Source organism: Pinus tabuliformis, chromosome 2_2 (genome assembly GCF_031772625.1).
Source record: "Pinus tabuliformis cultivar Carrire ecotype Pingquan chromosome 2_2, CPIR1, whole genome shotgun sequence".
Taxonomy (NCBI): Eukaryota; Viridiplantae; Streptophyta; class Pinopsida; order Pinales; family Pinaceae; genus Pinus; species Pinus tabuliformis.
The window spans coordinates 267646782-267670912 of NC_142300.1; the positions used below are offsets into that span (position 1 = coordinate 267646782).

A 24131-nucleotide genomic window follows, 5' to 3' on the forward strand; every position below is an offset into this window, starting at 1 on the left:
GCCTTCCTTCAACCTAAGGCAGATTTAGGCTCTAACATAGTGGCGACTCTACTGGGGAAGAAAATGGTTTGCTTGTAGATTGTCTTGCCCCAGTACATGTATCAAGTTCAAATCTAATGGTTGATGGTGGACAACGATCAGACATAAGAAGGCTGAAATCATTCACCTGGTGACTCCATTCACTGAAGAATCCAGCAATTGGTGCTTCATGGTGACTCCACTGTAGAGAGATCAGTAGCTTTGAGATTTTCAAGATGGAACAGTTTGCAAGAAGATACACTCCCATGAGCCGAAATCACATCCCAGGTTTTTCGAATAAAATTCCGAAGGTAGATTGGTCAAAGAATTTGCCTACGTTTAAAGACGATATTAGGAAGGACGCTGCTCTACATCTAGTTCGATTTCACATGCAATTCACAAGTTGAAGGTTGATTTTCCTGAAGATTGCTTGATGAAGATATTCCTGGCCACTCTGGAAGGTGAAGCCCAATCTTGATATGAAATTTTGCCGCCTGCTTGTATTTACTGTTTAAGGGATTTTCATGCCTTGTTCTTTGAGAGGTATAAAGACTCTTATCCATCATTAAATTTAGTTCAGAACTATTGCAATCATGCTTATGGTTTTATTGAAAGCCTTGAAAACTATTATGAGGATGATAATTTCATGGATGAAGAGATCATGGAAGCCCTGTATGAAAATGCATTTCAGCAACATAAAGATGATCAGGAAAATTTGGAGCAGGATCAAGATTTCAGTACTGTGGAAGATGAAGGAGTTTTGCATCTTGACAATCGACAGGAATTACATGAAACTGATCAGCAATATGAGGAAAAGTTGTACACTCCTTCACTTAAAATTAATGAAGACAATCATTGTTTGAGCAAGAGAAAACAAAAAGTATTATCTGAAGACGATATAGATCAACTCTTGAACGGTCATGTTCCAGCACAAGTTAACGCAGATCTGCAGTGTGCACATGGTCAAGAAGGTGACGGTAGAACTTCTCCTCTTTTGAAAAGGATGACAGTCCTATAAGCAGCTTTATAGATCAGCAGGTTGAAAATGGTGAAAGAAAACATGTCGTCTCAGATCTGTCCATAGAAGAAGACAGCATGCAAGGAAGTCCAGTTCTAATTCCAGAATGTGATAATGTCAAGACAACTATTTCAGATAGAGATTCAGATTGTGATGACCAAGAAAACCTTGTACTAAGTCCCATGAAAGAGAATTCTGCTGCTGAAAACATCTGGAATGATGAAAACAGAGTTTTGGATCCATATGTTCTCATGTCATCAGAACATAGTCTTCATGAAGAGGTAATCCAGTAAGCCCATGAACAGCAAGATGAGATCTTTGCTCAAGTAAGTGAAAAGGTTCCTCTGGACGAATTTATGGTAGATGATAGAAATGTTAGTGTTGGGTTTCAAGAATCATCTGAAGTTGCCTTTCTCATGATTGATGAATGTGATGAATGTAATGAGAATCTGGCTGTCATATCATATGAAGATGATCAAAACTATATTCAGACTTCGTCAGACCAGACCATTCAGGATTCCCTTTCGCACTCTTCCTCATATGTCTCATGTTTTGAAATGTTCTTTGAAGAGGAAATCTGCTCATCTACTTGTTCAGAATTTTTTGAGGACAAGGAACATACTCTTATTGAAGTACATTATGAAGGAAGATCAGAATCAAAGGAGAAAGACACCTTAATCTTTCAGCAGGAGGAAAGACTTCATGTTTTTCAGGATCCAATGGCAAATCTGTTGCAGTCAGCAGTGGAGGTGATTATTGCAGTATTCAGTGATGAAGAAGATCATGGTCAATTATTTTTTTGGATGCCCAGCTACTAGTATCTGTTGTTGACCAGGAGATATGATCAAGAGAATCAATCAAGGAGGCATCTACTTGATTGGTTACATTGGAAGACACACTATACATGATTGTACATATTACATTAGTATGCAGGTGGCTGTCATCATAATTTGAAACCCTCGAATCTTGATGGACTGCTGCCATTGAATAAGTTTTGTGAGTTCCTGTTTTAGTTAAGTCAGTCATGAGTCATTTCCTTTTGCATTGAGTCAGTTTTTCGGTCACGTTGGTTTCATAATTAAGTTAGTCTAATTTCCAGTCAATAAAATGAGTTATGTTGGTCTGTCAAAATAATGGACTCCATAGCCCAATGGACGAAGGCACTGTCTATCTCTCCCAGAGATCTGCCATTCTTGGCACCTCCAAGGAGCTACCATCCCCATTGGAGCCAATGTTAGAGTCGGTCTTGTCAGTCCTCCGTCAGAGATCAACACTCTTTTTGCATTTCATTTTTAGGCGTCTCGCTCGATTCACTCAATTGCATTTCGCTAGGGGCATGCCATTTACTGACGGAAGGGCCTGGTCACTCATTTACCCCTTATGCCATGTCCTACTGGCTCAGCTCTGTTTATTAAAGTTCATTAAGACAGTCTTGAAATCATTTACAGTCTTGTTTTTATTGCTTGATAAGCAAAGAGTCAACTTGGTCATTAGGTCTAGGGTTTGCAAATTGTTGTTCTCAAAGTGCTTCAATAATACTTGCAGGCCAGATGAAGGTTCAATAAGTTTCTTATTTCAAGAGTTTCATCATCAGTAATGCTCGAAGATGATTCTTCTCCAAAACTCTGTTTTGGAGAAGAAATCGTCAAATTTGTTTTTGTAATAAATTTGTATTTTAAGGTCTTCCATCATGGAGTACTTCGAATGCAGCCTCTGGTTATCTTTCGCCGAAGTCTAACGCCATCATCTCTGCAGAAAATCAACCAAGAAGCCATCATTGAAGCTCAGAAAATCAGATAATGAATAAAAGATAGAGTTGTATTAATATGAAAAAGTCCCGATGCCAAACATTGCATAATGGGTTTGTGAGAAACAAACGTTAAATTCACCATTATATAAGATATGTTCATTGTTTGAATAGCCATTTTCATCCAAGAGATTCATTGAAGTTCGAAGTTCAGTGGTGAGGAGCCGAAATAGTGTGCTAAGACTGGACCGTGTCTTGAAAAAATTATGCGCGGTGCATTGGGAGCAGGCGCGACGCATAGGCGCGACGCGGCGCATAGAGCCACATACCACAGTGCAAATTTGGTCGGGCGCGACGCATTTAGCCCACGCGGTGCACTGGGTGTGCGCGTGGTGCACATAGCCGACAGGCCAAATTAACATCTCTACTGTCACCGAAAATCAAACAAAGCCATTCCTTTTGCTCCAATGAAGGAGAAGGAGAGGGCAGGGCGCAGTTGGCACAACATCATCACAACATGATGGACTCCTCCTCGTACTATATTAACCACGAAAATGGCGACAATAAAAATAACAACAAGGAGGAGGAAGAGGGGAATTTTCCGGCGAATAGATTCAAACGATTAAGGCTCTTGTCTCTGCCATCAGTCTCATTTCGCGAAAGCCTTCCCCTTCCCAGTAGTTGCTTGACGATGTCACCGCTTTCTATCATGCTCCTCCTACCGGACCGCTTGCCGAGGATCCACATGATTTCAAATTGGAAGAAAATGGTACCCATCTCGAAAACCAGAGTTGCAACGCTGATCCTGAGGCAAATGGAACTGAAACAACTTCTTTACATAATGGTCATATACTTCTTGTAAAGACTAAAGATGCAAAGCAGCGGATGCATTTCATGTCAGGTGCAGCATTGAGGAAAACAAAAGAAGCTCGCTTCAAAAGTAATTTGACACATCATCTGTCTGAGCTTAAAGAATTACCATCAAAGAGAGGAGACGACTTACAAACAAAGAGTTTGCTCTAGCTGTATGGTATTAAGCTAACGGATTTACAACAAAAGGGCGATAGGGCTATGCTGGAAGTTGGCGGAAGGCAAGTTTTCATTTTGAGTTACTTGTCTGGGAATGCCCCTCAGAGATGCATTGTTCTTGAGATTCCCAAAAGGCTTTGCTTACTTGAGAATGATGAAATAAATGCTAAGCATGGGTATAAATGGACGGTGGCTGTGATTCCATGGGAGAAAGAAATGTGTAGCATGGATAAGACTGTCAAAGAATGCAGTTCTGCAGGTATTCTGATGTGTAGCCAGGAAAGCTTAGCTGTTTTATATTAGCCCGATATATTTTCAGAACACAACTACTCACCAATTGTTAGTCTTCCAATTGATGATCATCATCAGCCTGATGGGATTGATGTGTTGGTTGATGATAGAATTGCTAACAGTCGTAAATCAGGCACACCATGGTGGGAAGCCATTTACCAATTTCACAAGTAAATGAGGATGCAGTTGCTGCTTACAGGGAACAAGTGGACACACAAACGAATATAATGCTCTTACATTACCGACGGTTGTGCAATGCAAAACAGGTGGAACCGGTGCTTGCGGTTGTAGAAGAAAATGATGTGGCATCTGCAATTATCCAACAAATATCAAGTAATGGAATAAGTAAACTTGTTATAGGATCATCTTTTCGCAATTCCATTACAAGAAAATTCAAAGGCGTTAATTTGCCCGCAATTGTTGGGAAAAACGCCCCTGATTTTTTGTACTGTATATGAGATATCAAAAGGAAACCTAGGGCCTTCTGTGGCACGCCACAAGCTACAGAAAGCTCACGAATTCTAGAAAAAGCCCTCGGTGTCGGTGGCACTGAGGATGACAAAGCTTCATGTTATAAAAACTTGGGTGCCTTAAATTGGTTGTGGGGAAAAACCGAATGGATATATCATCAAGAAGAAATTGCAGGGAAACAGAAACAAGGACCAGGTTCTGCATTATCTGCTGCAAAATCCGGGATGACCAGATGCCTAGAGTTTTATTTCAATGCTTTAGATTATGGAAGCCTGGCAATGAAAGAACAGCAGTGGTTAACTCAGATTGAAGACACAATTTCCAAAATCGTTCAGTGGTCTTCTGATCAGCTTTACGGTGATCACTGCACAAGTTTTGAGCCCGTCCTCAGAGTTCTCTGCGAGACCGTGGAAAGCTCTAAAACAGAGTGGGCAGGGAGGAGAAGAATGGGCGCTATGCTTTATAAAATCCATGCACAGTTCATATTTCGACGGGGCGTTGAATCCCTGACGAATACAGAATTATCTGACAGGGATGGTTACAAGAAATGTTTGAACGCAATGCGTGACTGTTATGGACCTCTTGAATGAGGCTATTGCACTGAACGGACTTGGGAAATCTTATTCCTCTGTTCTGAAAATGGAGAAGAAAGACCATCCCTACCACTTTCAGAGCATCAAGATTGCACTTGCCATTATGTCTGCACGGATTGTAAGTTCTGAGTGGTACATATATTCTTTTGAAGCTGTGAGAAAACACCAAGAGGGAGTAGTTGAGCAGGAGGCACCTTCATTATTTTTATCAGTGACTAATTAGATGATTGAGAAAAAATGCGCTGGTAATCAAACAATGTTGACACAAGTAATTTCTTCAAACTGAAAACACGTGTTGAGCTTAGCAAATTGCAGCTGGGATTGTTCATTTTTCCCGTCATCAAAGGTGAAATATTATTTAAAAGCCAGTTTTATTAAAAATTAGTTTTGTTCAAACAGCAAAAAAGGAAAGCCAGCAGTCAAAGACCGAAATGCCTAAAGTTAAAACGAGGAATATCTTCAGCAGAGAGATAGGAACGAATCGCCTACTTTTGTCTTCAGTCATGATTTCCACGTTACATTTTTTTCCTTTTAATTGGTCACTAGAGAAAAACAAGATGTAACGCTGCTCCTTTCAGAATAGGTGGTTGGCTTTCCAACATCTATTAGTTAATGATTAAACATCTCCCCATTTGTGTCGATCTGTTTTCCCACATATTGAGTCTATTTATGGTACTGAAAATCATTTGTAAAGGGTTGGAGTTTCTGGGAATAGCGTGGAGAAAAACCCAACACTTTCATTGTATAGTTTTGGCTGGGAGATTAATAGAATGATGCAGCTCTGATTCATGAGATCCCTGTGGTGTGAGTTTAGCAAATGCGTTTTTATTTCTATGTTTCGTATGTATTCTATTATGTTTACCATCCACTCATAATCATTTCTGGTTGAATTCTCTTTAGTAGAATAGGTAGAATTCAGTTTATGATCTGCCTTGTAAAGCATTCATATTTTGTGTATTTTCTCCTGTCTGAAAAGGATTCATGCGTATGCCCTTTTTAACTTTTCTCAACAGTCTTTCCACTCCATTTTATTTAAATCTAATTGCTAAACCTCCCGCCTATCTTGCCTCACGAAATATCCTGTGTCTTTGATCTAATTTCCCAGCTCATGCGGTCCTTTGGTCCCACACAGCCCAGAAAATTTAGTCATTCAAAAATCGCCTTTTTCCATATCTATTTACTAGCCTAAAATCAGTATTCAGTTTAAGTCATCTCAGACCATATTGTTTATTCCTCACTGAGGGTGACCCGGAGAGAGCCCTCTCCTGTTCCAGTAGGGCTAGCTACCAGATTGAGCGTGGTTTGTGGTTACCCTGAATTTTTCCTTCCTTCAGCCTAAGGTAGATTTAGGCTCTAACATAGTGGCAACTCTACTGGGGAAGAAAATGGTTTGCTTGTAGATTGTCTTGCCCCAGTACATGTATCAAGTTCAAATCTGATGGTTGATGGTGGACAACGATCAGACATAAGAAGGCTGAAATCATTCACCTGGCGACTCCATTCACTGAAGAATCCAGCAATCGGTGCTTCATGGTGACTCCACTGTAGAGAGATCAGTAGCTTTGAGATTTTCAAGATGGAACGGTTTGCAAGAAGATACGCTCCCATGAGCCGAAATCACATCCCAGGTTTTCCGAATAAAATTCCGAAGATAGATTGGTCAAAGAATTTGCCTACGTTTAAAGACGATGGTAGGAAGGACACTGCTCTACATCTAGTTCGATTTCACATGCACATTCACAAGTTGAAGGTTGATTTTCCTGAAGATTGCTTGATGAAGATATTCCTGGCCACTCTGGAAGGTGAAGCCCAATCTTGGTATGAAATTTTTCCGCCTGCTTGTATTTACTGTTTAAGGGATTTTCATGCCATGTTCTTTGAGAGGTATAAAGACTCTTATCCATCATTAAATTTAGTTCAGAACTGTTGCAATCATGCTTATGGTTTTATTGAAAGCCTTGAAAAATATTATGAGGATGATAATTTCATGGATGAAGAGATCATGGAAGCCCTGTATGAAAACCCATTTCAGCAGCATAAAGATGATCAGGAAAATTTGCAACAGGATCAAGATTTCAGTACGGTGGAAGATGAAGGAGTTTTGCATCTTGACAGTTGACAGGAATTACATGAAATGGATCAGCAGTATGAGGAAAAGTTGTACACTCCTTGATCCAGGTGGATGTTGGTGGCCACCCACCTATCCCATCTGGACCCCCACAACTGTCCCTTTCAGTTTTTCAGTTTCCTTAATTATAGCGCAGTTTACTATTTTTAGCAGTTTTTCGTGTCCTAAACTTCCGGAGCCGTTTTGAGGCCCTAAACGACGTTTTTTTGGAAATCTATCGACAATGATTTTTTTGCCTAAAAATCGTCTTTTCTGTCGTAGTCCTTGGAGAAATCTTTCCAACGGGCTATCATGCGCGTCAAATGGAGATAATACGACCAATTCGCGACCCCGGGAAATTGATGTACAACTTACCCAAAAAACGGGGCCCACAATTTGGCGTTTCATCTTCTAGGGTTAGGTTTTGGAATGTGAAGGGTTTTCCATTGTTTCTCAACAATAAATAGGCCTTCGAGCCTCATTGTAACACAGTTCACAATAGTTCAGAGGCATGTAGCCGCCACATCTCTTCTCAGAGATAAGCTACCATCGCCCTAGCTGGTTTATTTCCATTTCTGTTTGTAGCATATTTCAGTATTTTACAGTAACGAAATGAAGTATTATTTCCGCTGCATATCTGTCTTTATGATTATCTCTGTATTTTATTGTGTTCCTGTTTAAGTCTGGATCACTCCTTCACTTGAAATTAATGAAGACAATCACTGTTTGAGCAAGAGAAAACAAAAAGTATTATCTGAAGACGAGCTAGATCAACTCTTGAATGGTCATGTTCCAGCTCAAGTTAACGCAGATCTGCAGTGTGCACATGGTCAAGAAGGTGACGGTAGAACTTCCTCCTCTTTTGAAAAGGATGATAGTCCTGTAAGCAACTTTATAGATCACCAGTTTGAAAATGGTGAAAGAAAACGCGTCGTTTCAGATTTGTCCATAGAAGAAGACAACATGCAAGGAAGTCCAATTCTAATTCCAGAATGTGATAATGTCAAGACAACTATTTCAGATACAGATTCAGATTGTGATGACCAAGAAAACCTTGTACTAAGTCCCATGATAGAGAATTCTACTGCTGCAAACATCTGGAATGACGAAAACAGAGTTTTGGATCCATATGTTCTCATGTCATCAGAACACAGTCTTCATGAAGAGGTAATCCAGTCAACCCATGAATAGCAAGATGAGATCTTTGCTCAAGTAAGTGAAAAGGTTCCTCTGGATGAATTTATGGTAGATGATAGAAATGTTAGTGTTGGGTTTCAAGAATCATCTGAAGTTGCTTTTCTCATGATTGATGAATGTGATGAATGTAATGAGAATCTGGCTGTCATATCATATGAAGATGATCAAAACTATATTCAGACTTCGTCAGACCAGACCATTCAGGATTCCCTTACGCACTCTTCCTCATATGTCTCATTTTTGAAATGTTCTTTGAAGAGGAAATCTGCTCATCTACTTGTTCAGAATTTTTTGAGGATCAGGAACATACTCTTATTGAAGTACATTATGAAGGAAGATCAGAATCAAAGGAGAAAGACAACTTGATCTTTCAGCAGGAGGAAAGACTTCATGTTTTTCAGGATCCAATGGCAAATCTGTTGTAGTCAGCAGTGAAGGTGATTATTGCAGTATTCAGTGATGAAAAGATCATGGTCAATTATGTTTTTGGATGCCTAGCTACCAGTATCTGTTGTTGACGAGGAGATATGATCAGGAGAATCAATCAAGGAGGCATCTACTTGACTGGTTACATTGGAAGACACACTATACATGATTTTACATATTACATTAGTATGCAGGTGGCTGCCATCATAATTTGAAACCCTCGAATCTTGATGGACTGCTGCCATTGAATAAGTTTTTTGAGTTCTTGTTTTAGTTAAGTCAGCCATGAGTCATTTCCTTTTGCATTGAGTTAGTTTTTTCAGTCATGTTGGTTTCAGAATTAAGTTAGTCTAATTTCCAGTCAATAAAATGAGTTATGTTGGTTTGTCGAAATAATGGACTCCATAGCCCAATGGACGAAGGCACTGTCTAGCTCTCCCAGAGATCTGCCATTCTTGGCACCTCCAAGGAGCTACCATCCCCATTGGATCCAATGTTAGATTCGGTCTTGTCAGTCCTCTGTCAGAGATCAACACTCTTTTTGCATTTCATTTTTAGGCGTCTCGCTCGATTCACTCAATTGCATTCCGCTAGGGGCATGCCATTTACTGACGGAAGGACCTGGTCACTCATTTACCCCTTATGCCATGTCCTACTGGCTCAACTCTGTTTATTAAAGTTCATTAAGACAGTCTTGAAATCATTTACAATCTTGTTTTTATCGCTTGATAAGCAAAGAGTCAACTTGGTCATTAGGTCTAGGGTTTGCAAATTATTGTTCTCAAAGTGCTTCAATAATACTTGCAGGCCAGAGGAAGGTTCAATAAGTTTCTTATTTCAAGAGTTTCATCATCAGTAATGCTCGAAGATGATTCTTCTCCAAAACTCTGTTTTTAGAAGAAATTGTCAAATTTGTTTTTGTAATAAATTTGTATTTTAAGGTCTTCCATCATGGAGTACTTCGAATGAAGCCTCTCGTTATCTTTCGCCGAAGTCTAACGCCATCATCTCCGTAGAAAATCAACCAAGAAGCCATCATTGAAGCTCAGAAAATCAGATAATGAATAAAAGATAGAGTTGTATTAATATGAAAAAGTCCCGATGCCAAACATTGCATAATGGGTTTGTGAGAAACAAACATTAAATTCACCATTATATAAGATATGTTCATTGTTTGAATAGCCATTTGCATCCAAGAGATTCATTGAAGGTCGAATTTCAGTGGCGAGGAACCGAAATAGTGTGCTAAGACTGGACCGTGTCTTGAAAAAATTATGCGTGGCACATTGGGAGCAGGCGCGGCGCATAGAGCCGCATACCACAGTGCAAAATTGGTCGGGCGCGAGGCATTCAGCCCGCGCGGCGCACTAGGTGTGCGTGCGACGCACATTGCCGATAGGCCAAATTAACATCTCTGCTGTCACTGAAAATCAAACAAAGCCATTCCTTTTGCTCTAACGAAGGAGAAGGAGAGGGCAGGGCGCAGTTGGCACAACATCATCACAACATGATGGACTCCTCCTCGTACTATATTAACCACGACAATGGCGACAATAAAAATAACAACAAGGAGGAGGAAGAGGGGAATTTTCCGGCGAATAGATTCAAACGATTAAGGCTCTTGTCTTCGCCATCAGTCTCATTTCGCGAAAGCCTTCCCCTTCCCAGCAGTTGCTTGACAATGTCACCGCTTTCTATCATGCTCCTCCTGCCGGACCGCTTGCCGAGGATCCACATGATTTCAAATTGGAAGAAAATGGTACCCATCTCGGAAACCAGAGTTGCAACGCTGATCCTGAGGCAAATGGAACTAAAACAACTTCTTTACATAATGGTCATATATTTCTTGTAAAGACTAAAGATGCAAAGCAGCAGATGCATTTTATGTCAGGTGCAACATTGAGGAAAACAAAAGAAGCTCGCTTCAAAAGTAATTTGACACATCATTTGTCTAAGATTAAAGAATTACCATCAAAGAGAGGAGACGACTTACAAACAAAGAGTTTGCTCTAGCTGTATGGTCTTAAGCTGACAGATTTACAACAAAAGGGCGACAGGGCTATGCTGGAAGTTGGCGAAAGGCAAGTTTTCATTTTGAGTTACTTGTCTGGGAATGCCCCTCAGAGATGCATTGTTCTTGAGATTCCCAAAAGGCTTTGCTTACCTAAGAATGATGAAATAAACGCTAAGCATGGGTATAAATGGACGGTGGCTGTGATTCCATGGGAGAAAGAAATGTGTAGGACGGATAGGACTGTCAAAGAATGCAGTTCTGCAGGTATTCTGATGTGCAGCCAGGAAAGCTTAGCTGTTATATATTAGCCCGATATATTTTCAGAACACAACTACTCACAAATTGTTAGTCTTCCAATTGATGATCATCATCAGCCTGATGGGATTGATGTGTTGGTTGATGATAGAATTGCTAACAGTTGTAAATCAGGCACACCATGGTGGGAAGCGATTTACCAGTTTCACAGGTAAATGAGGATGCAGTTGCTTCTTACAGGGAAGAAGTGGACACACAAACGAATATAATGCTCTTACATTACTGGCGGTTGTGCAATGCAAAACAGGTGGAACCGGTGCTTGCGGTTGTAGAAGAAAATTATGTGGCATCTGCAATTATCCAACAAATCTCAAGTAATGGCATAAGTAAACTTGTTATAGGATCATCTTTTCGCAATGCCATTACAAAAAAATTCGAAGGCGTTAATTTGCCCGCAACTTTTGGGAAAAATGCCCCTGATTTTTTGTATCGTATATGAGATATCAAAAGGCAACCTTGGGTGTTCTGTGGCATGCCACAAGCTACAGAAAGCTCACAAATTCTAAGAAAAAGCCCTCGGTGTCGATGGCACTGAGGATGACAAAGCTTCATGTTATAAAAACTTGGGTGCCTTAAATTGGTTGTGGGGGAAAACCGAATGGATATATCATCAAGAAGAAATTGCAGGGAAACAAAAACAAGGACCAGGTTCTGCATTATGTGCTGCAAAATTCGGGATGACCAGATGCCTAGAGTTTTATTTCAATGCTTTAGATTATGGAAGCCTGGAAATGAAAGAAATCATATTGAAGACACAGTTTCCAAAATCATTATGTAGTCTTCTAATCATCTTTACGGTGATCACTGCACATGTTTTCAGTCCCCTCCTCAGAGTTCTCTGCGAGACAGTGGCAAGCTCTAAAACAGAGTGGTCAGGGAGGAGAAGAATGGGTGCTATGCTTTATAAAATCCATGCACAGTTCATATTTCGATGGGGCGTTGAATCCCTGGCGAATATAGAATTATCTGACAGGGATGGTTACAAGAAATGTTTGAACGCAATGCGTGACTGTTATGGACCTCTTGAACGAGGCTATTGCACTGAACGGACTTGGGAAATCATATTCCTCTGTTCTGAAAATGAAGAAGAAAGCCCATCCCTACCACTTTCAGAGCATCAAGATTGCACTTGCCATTATGTCTGCACGGATTGTAAGTTCTGAGTGGTACATATATTCTTTTGAAGCTGCGAGAAAACACCAAGAGGGAGTATTTGAGCAGGAGGCCCCTTCATTATTTGTATCAGTGACTAATTAGATGATTGAGAAAAAATGCGCTGGTAATCAAACAATGGTGACACAAGTAATTTCTTCAAACTGAAAACACGTGTTGAGCTTAGCAAATTGCAGCTAGGATTGTTCATTTTTCCCGTCATTAAAGGATGAATCTTATTTAAAAGCCAATTTTATTAAAAATTAGTTTTATTCAAACAACAAAAAAGGAAAGCCAACAATCAAAGACCGAAACGCCTAAATTTAAAATGAGGAATATCTTCAGCAGAGAGATAGGAACAGATCGCCTACTTTTGTCTTTAGTCATGATTTCATGGGATCCACGTTACATTTTTTGCCTTTTAATTGGTCACCAGAGAAAAACAAGATGTAACACTGCTCTTTTCAGAATAGGTGGTTGGCTTTCCAGCTTCTATTAGTTAATGATTAAACATCTCCCCATTTGTGTCGATCTGTTTTCCCACAGATTGAGTCTATTTATGGTATTGAAAATCATTTGTAAAGGGTTGGAGTTTCTGGGAATAGCGTGGAGAAAAACCCAACACTTTCATTGTACAGTTTTGGCTTGGAGATTAATAGAATGATGCAGCTCTGATTCATGAGATCCCTGTGGTGTGAGTTTAGCAAATGTGTTTTTCTTTCTATGTTTCATATGTATTCTGTTATGTTTACCATCCATTCATAATCATTTTTGGTTGAATGCTCTTAAGTAGAATAGGTAGAATTCAGTTTATGCTCTGCCTTGTAAAGCATTCATATTTTGTGTATTTTCTTCTGTCTGAAAAGGATTCATGCGTATGCCCTTTTTAGCTTTTCTCAACAGTCTTTCCACTCCATTTTATTTAAATCTGATTGCTAAACCTCCCGCCTATCTTGCCTCACGAAATATCCTGTGTCTTTGATTTAATTTCCCAGCTCATGCGGTCCTTTGGTCCCACACAGCCCAGAAAATTTAGTCATTCAAAAATCGCCTTTTTCCATATCTATTTACTAGCCTAAAATCAGTATTCAGTTTAAGTCATCTCAGACCATATTGTTTATTCCTCACTGAGCGTGACCCGTAGAGAGCCCTCTCCTGTTCTGGTAGGGCTAGCTACCAGACTGAGCGTGGTTTGTGGTTACCCTGAATTTTGCCTTCCTTCAACCTAAGGCAGATTTAGGCTCTAACATAGTGGCGACTCTACTGGGGAAGAAAATGGTTTGCTTGTAGATTGTCTTGCCGCAGTACATGTATCAAGTTCAAATCTAATGGTTGATGGTGGACAACGATCAGACATAAGAAGGCTGAGATCATTCACCTGGTGACTCCATTCACTGAAGAATCGAGCAACCGGTGCTTCATGGTGACTCCACTGCAGAGAGATCAGTAGCTTTGAGATTTTCAAGATGGAACGGTTTGCAAGAAGATACACTCCCATGAGCCGAAATCACATCCCAGGTTTCATTTAGTTCGATTTCACATGCACATTCGCAAGTCGAAGGTTGATTTTCCTGAAGATTGCTTGATGAAGATATTCCTGGCCACTCTGGAAGGTGAAGCCCAATCTTGATATGAAAGTTTTCCGCCTGCTTGTATTTACTGTTTAAGGGATTTTCATGCCATGTTCTTTGAGAGGTATAAAGACTCTTATCCATCATTAAATTTAGTTCAGAACTATTGCAATCATGCTTATGGTTTTATTGAAAGCCTTGAAAAATATTATGAGGATGATAATTTCATGGATGAAGAGATCATGGAAGCCCTGTATGAAAACGCATTTCAGCAACATAAAGATGATCAGGAAAATTTGCAGCAGGATCAAGATTTCAGTACTGTGGAAGATGAAGGAGTTTCGCATCTTGACAGTCGACAGGAATTACATGAAATTGATCAGCAGTATGAGGAAAAGTTGTACACTCCTTCACTTGAAATTAATGAAGACAATCACTGTTTGAGCAAGAGAAAACAAAAAGTATTATCTGAAGACGATATAGATCAACTCTTGAACGGTCATGTTCCAGCTCAAGTTAACGCAGATCTGCAGTGTGCACATGGTAAAGAAGGTGATGGTAGAACTTCTTCCTCTTTTGAAAAGGATGACAGTCCTATAAGCAGCTTTATAGATCAGCAGGTTGAAAATGGTGAAAGAAAACATGTCGTTTCAGATCTGTCCATAGAAGAAGACAACATGCAAGGAAGTCCAGTTCTAATTCCAGAATGTGATAATGTCAAGAAAACTATTTCAGATAGAGATTCAGATTGTGATGACCAAGAAAACCTTGTACTAAGTCCCATGAAAGAGAATTCTGCTGCTGAAAACATCTGGAATGATGAAAACAGAGTTTTGGATCCATATGTTCTCATGTCATCAGAACATAGTCTTCATGAAGAGGTAATCCAGTCAGCCCATGAACAGCAAGATGAGATCTTTGCTCAAGTAAGTGAAAAGGTTCCTCTGGACGAATTTATGGTAGATGATAGAAATGTTAGTGTTAGGTTTCAAGAATCATCTGAAGTTGCCTTTCTCATGATTGATGAATGTGATGAATGTAATGAGAATCTGGCTGTCATATCATATGAAGATGATCAAAACTATGTTCAGACTTCGTCAGACCAGACCATTCAGGATTCCCTTTCGCACTCTTCCTCATATGTCTCATGTTTTGAAATGTTCTTTGAAGAGGAAATCTGCTCATCTACTTGTTCAGAATTTTTTGAGGACCAGGAACATACTCTTATTGAAGTACATTATGAAGGAAGATCAGAATCAAAGGAGAAAGACACCTTAATCTTTCAGCAGGAGGAAAGACTTCATGTTTTTCAGGATCCAATGGAAAATCTGTTGCAGTCAGTAGTGGAGGTGATTATTGCAGTATCCAGTGATGAAGAAGATCATGGTCAATTATTTTTTTGGATGCCCATCTACCAGTATCTGTTGTTGACCAGGAGATCTGATCAAGAGAATCAATTAAGGAGGCATCTACTTGATTGGTTACATTGGAAGACACACTATACATGATTGTACATATTACATTAGTATGCAGGTGGCTGTCATCATAATTTGAAACCCTCGAATCTTGATGGACTGCTGCCATTGAATAATTTTTGTGAGTTCCTGTTTTAGTTAAGTCAGTCATGAGTCATTTCCTTTTGCATTGAGTCAGTTTTTCAGTCATGTTGGTTTCATAATTAAGTTAGTCTAATTTCCAGTCAATAAAATGAGTTATGTTGGTCTGTCGAAATAATGGACTCCATAGCCCAATGGAAGGCACTGTCTATCTCTCCCAGAGATCTGCCATTCTTGGCACCTCCAAGGAGCTACCATCCCCATTGGAGCCAATGTTAGAGTCGGTCTTGTCAGTCCTCCGTCAGAGATCAACAGTCTTTTTGCATTTCATTTTTAGGCGTCTCGCTCGATTCACTCAATTGCATTCCGCTAGGGGCATGCCATTTACTGACGGAAGGAACTGGTCACTCATTTACCCCTTATGCCATGTCCTACTGGCTCAGCTCTGTTTATTAAAGTTCATTAAGACATTCTTGAAATCATTTACAGTCTTGTTTTTATCGCTTGATAAGCAAAGAGTCAACTTGGTCATTAGGTCTAGGGTTTGCAAATTGTTGTTCTCAAAGTGCTTCAATAATACTTGCAGGCCAGATGAAGGTTCAATAAGTTTCTTATTTCAAGAGTTTCATCATCAGTAATGCTCGAAGATGATTCTTCTCCAAAACTCTGTTTTGGAGAAGAAATCGTCAAATTTGTTTTTGTAATAAATTTGTATTTTAAGGTCTTCCATCATGGAGTACTTCGAATGCAGCCTCTGGTTATCTTTCGCCGAAGTCTAACACCATCATCTCTGCAGAAAATCAACCAAGAAGCCATCATTGAAGCTGAGAAAATCAGATAATGAATAAAAGATAGAGTTGTATTAATATGAAAAAGTCCCGATGCCAAACATTGCATAATGGGTTTGTGAGAAACAAACATTAAATTCACCATTATATAAGATATGTTCATTGTTTGAATAGCCATTTGCATCCAAGAGATTCATTGAAGGTCGAAGTTCAGTGGTGAGGAGCCGAAATAGTGTGCTAAGACTGGACCGTGTCTTGAAAAAATTATGCGCAGTGCATTGGGAGCAGGCGCGGCGTATAGGCGCGACGCAACGCATAGAGCCGCATACCACAGTGCAAATTTGGTCGGGTGCAGCGCATTCAGCCCGCGCGGTGCACTGGGTGTGCGCATGGCGCACATAGCCGACAGGCCAAATTAACATCTCTACTGTCACCAAAAATCAAACAAAGCCATTCCTTTTGCTCCAATGAAGGAGAAGGAGAGGGCAGGGCGCAGTTGGCACAACATCATCACAACATGATGGACTCCTCCTCGTACTATATTAACCACGAAAATGGCGACAATAAAAATAACAAGAAGGAGGAGGAAGAGGGGAATTTTCCGGCGAATAGATTCAAACGATTAAGGCTCTTGTCTCCGCCATCAGTCTCATTTCGCGAAAGCCTTCCCCTTCCCAGCAGTTGCTTGACGATGTCACCGCTTTCTATCATGCTCCTCCTGCCGGACCGCTTGCCGAGGATCCACATGATTTCAAATTGGAAGAAAATGGTACCCATCTCGAAAACCAGTGTTGCAACGCTGATCCTGAGGCAAATGGAACTGAAACAACTTCTTTACATAATGGTCATATACTTCTTGTAAAGACTAAAGATGCAAAGCAGCGGATGCATTTCATGTCAGGTGCAGCATTGAGGAAAACAAAAGAAGCTCGCTTCAAAAGTAATTTGACACATCATCTGTCTGAGCTTAAAGAATTACCATCAAAGAGAGGAGACGACTTACAAACAAAGAGTTTGCTCTAGCTGTATGGTCTTAAGCTAATGAATTTACAACAAAAGGGCGATAGGGCTATGCTGGAAGTTGGTGGAAGGCAAGTTTTCATTTTGAGTTACTTGTCTGGGAATGCCCCTCAGAGATGCATTGTTCTTGAGATTCCCAAAAGGCTTTGCTTACCTGAGAATGATGAAATAAATGCTAAGCATGGGTATAAATGGACGATGGCTGTGATTCCATGGGAGAAAGAAATGTGTAGGACGGATAGGACTGTCAAAGAATGTAGTTCTGCAGGTATTCTGATGTGTAGCCAGGAAAGCTTAGCTGTTATATATTAGCCCGATATTTTTTCAGAACACAACTACTCATGAATTGTCAGTCTTCCAATTGATGATCATCATCAGCCTGATGGGATTGATGTGATGGTTGATGATAGAATTGCTAACAGTCGTAAATCAGGCACACCATGGTGGGAAGCCATTTACCAATTTCACAGGTAAATGAGGATGCAGTTGCTGCTTACAGGGAACAAGTGGACACACAAACGAATATAATGCTCTTACATTACCGGCGGTTGTGCAATGCAAAACAGGTGGAACCGGTGCTTGCGGTTGTAGAAGAAAATGATGTGGCATCTGCAATTATCCAGTAAATCTCAAGTAATGGCATAAGTAAACTTGTTATAGGATCATCTTTTCGCAATGCCATTACAAGAAAATTCAAAGGCGTTAATTTTCCCGCGACTGTTGGGAAAAACGCCCCTGATTTTTTGTACCGTATATGAGATATCAAAAGGAAACCTTGGGCATTCTTTGGCACGCCACAAGCTATAGAGAGCTCATGAATTCTAAGAAAAATCCCTCGGTGTCGGTGGCACTGAGGATGACAAAGTTTCATGTTATAAAAACTTGGGTGCCTTAAATTGGTTGTGGGGGAAAACCGAATGGAAATATCATCAAGAAGAAATTGCAGGGAAATAGAAACAAGGACTAGGTTTTGCATTATGTGCTGCAAAATCCGGGATGAACAGATGCCTTGAGTTTTATTTCAATGCTTTAGATTATGGAAGCCTGGCAATGAAAGAACTCAGATTGAAGACACAATTTCCAAAATCGTTCAGTAGTCTTCTGATCAGCTTTACGGTGATCACTGCACAAGTTTTGAGCCCCCTCCTCAGAGTTCTCTGCGAGACCGTGGCTAGCTCTAAAACAGAGTGGGCAGGGAGGAGAAGAATGGGCGTTATTATTTATAAAATCCATGCACATTTCATATTTCGACGGGGCATTGAATCCCTGACGAATACAGGATTATCTGACAGGGATGGTTACAAGAAATGTTTGAACGCAATGCATGACTTTTATGGACCTCTTGAACGAGGCTATTGCACTGAACGGACTTGGGAAATCATATTCCTCTGTTCTGAAAATGGAGAAGAAAGCCCATCCCTACCACTTTCAGAGCATCAAGATTGCACTTGCCATTATGTCTGCACGGATTGTAAGTTCTGAGTGGTACACATATTCTTTTGAAGCTGTGAGAAAACACCAAGAGGGAGTAGTTGAGCAGGAGGCCCCTTCATTATTTGTATCAGTGACTAATCTGATGATTGAGAAAAAATGTGCTGGTAATCAAAAAATGGTGACACAAGTAATTTCTTCAAACTGAAAACACGTGTTGAGCTTAGCAAATTGCAGCTGGGATTGTTCATTTTTCCCATCATTAAAGGTGAAATCTTATTTAAAAGCCAGTTTTATTAAAAATTAGTTTTATTCAAACATCAAAAAAGGAAAGCCAGTAGTCAAAGACCGAAACGCCTAAATTTAAAACGAGGAATATCTTCAGCAGAGAGATAGGAACAGATCGCCTACTTTTGTCTTCAGTCATGATTTCATGGGATCCACGTTACATTTTTTGCCTTTTAGTTAGTCACCAGAGAAAAACAAGATGTAACACTACTCTTTTCAGAATAGGTGGTTGGCTTTCCAACTTCTATTAGTTAATGATTAAACAACTCCCCATTTGTGTCGATCCATTTTCCCACATATTGAGTCTATTTATGGTATTTAAAATCATTTGTAAAGGGTTGGAGTTTATGGGAATAGCGTGGAGAAAAACCCAACACTTTCATTGTACAGTTTTGGCTTGGAGATTGACAGAATGATGCAACTCTGATTCATGAGATCCCTGTGGTGTGAGTTTAGCAAATGTGTTTTTCTTTCTATGTTTCATATGTATTCTGTTATGTTTACCATCCATTCATAATCATTTCTGGCTGAATGCTCTTAAGTAGAATAGGTAGAATTCAGTTTATGCTCTGCCTTGTAAAGCATTCATATTTTTTGTATTTTCTTCTGTTTGAAAAGGATTCATGCGTATGCCCTTTTTAGTTTTTCTCAATAGTCTTTCCACTCCATTTTATTTAAATCTGATTGCTAAACCTCCCGCCTATCTTGCCTCACGAAATATCTTGTGTCTTTGATTTAATTTCCCAGCTCATGCGGTCCTTTGGTCCCACACAGCCCAGAAAATTCAGTCATTCAAAAATCCCCTTTTTCCATATCTATTTACTAGCATAAAATCAGTATTCAGTTTAAGTCATCTCAGACTATATTGTTTATTCCTCACTGAGTGTGACCCGGAGAGAGCCCTCTCCTGTTTTGGTAGGGCTAGCTACCAGACTGAGCATGGTTTGTGGTTACCCTGAATTTTGCCTTCCTTCAGCCTAAGGCAGATTTAGGCTCTAACATGTTGAATCAAAGATTAACAAACATCTATTGGGCTATGGAGTCAATATAGTCTTCAACAAAACATGGAAGTCAAGGCACTTAGAGTTTAGGTTTATAAATAAAATAGTAACATAGTGAATCAACATAGTTTACAAGCATGTGAAGGAAGTTAGAGAATTTTCCAATGAATTCTAAGTATCACAAGCTCATACCACTGCAAATAAGTAATTGAAAAAGGCCATAAGAACATAAAACACATAAACTCCTTGTGAATCTTGAGTAGTCAAACTGATCTCTGTATTAAGTTTGAAAAAACCACAGTTTCTTAAAATAACACAACTTTCTTTTGCTAATGAAATTACCAACCCCGAGGAATTCGATTCTCATGCTTTATATAGAGTTTTTACAACCTTGGATACTATTATCCATCTTTAGGGGAATTCGAATTCCTAACATTGACACCTGTCTGTTCATAAAACAAACTACTTAATTACAACTTGACAACTAACTGTCTTTAAGAGTCCTAATACAAATAGGAGTGAAACTCCTAGAACATGCTTTCAACAACCTTATCTATGACTTAAATACATTCTTTAATCAGCTACTAGTCCATGTCTTCGAGCTTTATGATGTCTCCAGTATTTTTGCAAACCCTGCTGAGTCATGACCTAACTGTCCTAAAAACAAGGAGACATAGTTTCTCCCTTTAAAACCCTAAATCCTTTATGCTTATCTTCTAGCAGTTTCATATAAGTGGCATGTCTTAGTAATCCATTTAAACTTCATTTTTCCACCTGTGTAAGAAAGGGAATCTCAAATAGATGAAAAAGAGAATGAAACATGACTGTGCTACGAAAATAACTTGTTTTCGTAGCACAACTTTTATATCACTTATGGAATACTTCTTTGAACCATTCTGCATCACTGCCATCTGAAACTTCATCAATGATCCTCATATGTCTACCAACAATCATCAAACTTGGAATTTATCAGACCTTAACTTCGAAATACATCTTTAAGGTGCTAAATGGTCACCTTCAGTAGTTTCGTAGTGTGCTACGAAACTGTTGTGCTCTTTTTTCAACACAGCCTTAAAAAATATGCAATTTGGGAATTTTCAAAATTTCATAAAGACTGATATGATCACCAAAAGTAAAAAAAACTTACCCTTATAAGATGTTCTTCTTTTTTATGCCAAAACTGTTTTAAGATATATCCTTCAGTGCCCCTTTTCATCACCCTGTTTCATTATTGCTGTAGCCTTTTTTCCAGATTTTGTTAACTTTATTTCTAGGTCTTCAATCTGCCTCTTCAATCTCCTGTTAGTAGCTCTCAGTTGAGTATTAATCCTCCTTACAAATCTGGCTTCTTTGATTGCCGGAACAGTCCAGGTAAAGCACTGATTTTCACTGTTGACTATTTCTGGTTTAGAAACTTTTTCAACTTCCCAGAGAGCCTTTATCCTTTTGAAATCTGTCTTCTCAGCAGCATGCCTTCTTGCTCTCACCCTTAGTCTAACAATTTCATTATTAGTTTCTCTTAATCTTTCTTCCATTTCTTTGTAACTGGATTTTTCTGTTTGAGTGGAAAAAAATCTGTTTTTGTCACCTTTAGGTCTTGGTGATGAAAAGTCTATCAACTCTTCCTGAACAACGAAGGCTTCTTCTGTTTTCCCTAACTCAATATTGGACTCTTGCATCTTTTTGGATTGCCTGGTTAAGGGCTTTCTGGGCTTGAACACAAATGCTATAACATCATCCTCAAATTCCAGTTTCTTAGAGGATTTCATCTTCTTCAACTTTCCTTTATCAAACTCTATGACATCTGCCTGCACCAAAGGGGATTCTGCAATATCAATGGCTTTTAAAATATCATTTAAATTACCCTTCAAGCTTGGAATTTCTCCCGAGATCACTGATTTACCCTTCTCCTTAGCAATTTGACTTCTAGTCAATCTCCTTTGAACTGGTTTGGTAGTTGACTGTTCTTGTGTCATTCCTTTAACCTCAACTATCTTTTCCTTTGTAGATTTAGGAGTTTCAAGAATAACTACTAGTGTTTTGCTTACTTTCTCTTTCACCTGCTTCCTAGGTTTCAACTTAACAAATCTTTTTGCCCTGGACATTACAGACTTGCTGGTTTCTGCTGATGGAGTTTCTTTAACCTTAGGGCTAATGCCTGAATCTTGATTTTACACTCCAAAATCACATAAAAACAGAAATGAAGACCATTCTTTCTTGATCCTTTTGAGTTCATGTAAAACTATCAGTTTAATTAGACCATGATGAAAAAGGGAAGTTTCATATCCTTGAGATTTCAACTGCACTTTATCTGCCATCTTAGCTACACTTCGATACAGGGAGTAAGGCAAATCTAAAGAAATCATACTAGTAAAAATGCAACTGAAGTTTAAAATGATATGAATAAACCTTTTGATATCTGCCTTCACGGGTGAAATAACGTTGAATGTTGAAGAGCAAGTTTGCATAGCTGTCCTTGATGTAATTCCTGGGAACTGCCTTGGTTAAGTCTGTTTCTGCAAACTCTGGCTTTAGAAACATTTTACATGGTTCCATGTCAAATCTGAAGTTTTTGAACCATACATCTTGGCCCCTAGGAATCTTTGTCACCAAAGCTCTGATCTCTGGAGAAATTTGCAAGTTTAGGATTCCAACCTTTGTGCTTGAGCCAGTGAAATGTAATGCAAACTCCTTTGTCACCTGAGTATGTCCTCCCTGCAATTTTTTACAAAACTTCCAACATCCTACTTTGTTGAAGGCTTCTACAACTGATTTATCTCTGACTAAGACCTCGGTGCTTTCAGACTCTGTTCTTAAAGAATGACCAGACCTGTGACTTTTCTTCTCTTCTGTCATCTTTGCTTCTGAATTCCTATAACAAACCGGCCTCACTTGCTTATGGATGAAAGAAACCTTGGTAAGAAATTACCAAAATCTTACTGTTTGAAAAACGATTCTGTTTGAGGGTTTACATGCAAACTACAGTGAGAGACTAACCAACCCTTTCGAATTTGAAATTACCTATCATGATGAGCCCTAAATTCAAAATGATGAGTTTTGGATGGCGGCATGCTTAAGAACTGACTGTTAGCTGACACCTAATAATGAAAATTTAACAGAATTTTAACGGATTGATGTGTTGACAAGACTGTTCTACGAATCTGCGCTTTCGTAGCACGCAGGGAAAAGTGCTACGAAAAGCGCAACGTTTTCGTAGCGCAAAACATACATTTTACACTGTCTGTGCTACAAAAATGTGGTTTTGGGGCTAATTCCAAAAATTTTCAAAATGGTTTAAGCTATGAGTTTCTAAAAAGAATGTAAGACTCATGAAACATGGAATAAGGTTGTTAGACTTTATTTGGATATGAAAAATGAGACCTTTGAGACTCCTAACCTATCACCTACCCATTAAAACATAGGGTGACTTGACACTTATCTAAGACCATGACTAGGAATAATGTAAACTCTTATTTTGGTGATAACACAACTATTGGGTAATAAGGTGGGATAGATCAAGGGGATTGGCATAAAATAAGTTCTTGAGGGATTCCTTCTCTCGTGGTGCCAATGAGGGAGCTCTACATTAACCATAATTTATATTCCCCTCTGCATGCTTTTATTCATGGCTTCGACCATAGGAGGAGTTATATCTCCCTCCCCTCCTTTAGACATTGATACATTCAATGCTCTAGTCTCTTCCATTTCAAATATGTGAAGTCCCAACACTTCTGCTTTGACAAACACCTTGATGGGATTCCAAAGGTGCTTTTTCATGCAACAAAATCGAGGGATATGGCCCCCAGGCTTGCAAATTGTGGCTTAATATACCAGTTCATTAGCGTTGGGCCTTTTGTGCAGACACTTACTTCATGGGTGAAAAAAAATTGATGGCATTTGATAAAATGGAACTTATCACTTTTGTTTCATGGTAGTGGATTCTATGCCATTTTGTTTGAAGAAAAGGAAGACCACAATATGATCTTCAAAAGCAGTACTTACTTCCTGGAAGCTCAAGGTTTATACTTAAATCAATGGAATACAAACTTCAACCTTAAGAATGTCATTTTGTTGCCAAATCCAGTATGGGTTAAACTC

General features: G+C 39.3%; 3 pseudogenes; all 3 read left to right on the forward strand.

Annotated features, from left to right (window-relative positions):
- The first annotated feature begins 4243 nt into the window (after positions 1-4243).
- LOC149192332 (uncharacterized) lies at positions 4244-5164 on the forward strand (annotated as a pseudogene).
- Positions 5165-11582: 6418 nt separating this feature from the next.
- LOC149192333 (uncharacterized) lies at positions 11583-12389 on the forward strand (annotated as a pseudogene).
- Positions 12390-17988: 5599 nt separating this feature from the next.
- Positions 17989-18795, forward strand: LOC149192334 (uncharacterized; annotated as a pseudogene).
- The last annotated feature ends 5336 nt before the right edge of the window (positions 18796-24131 follow it).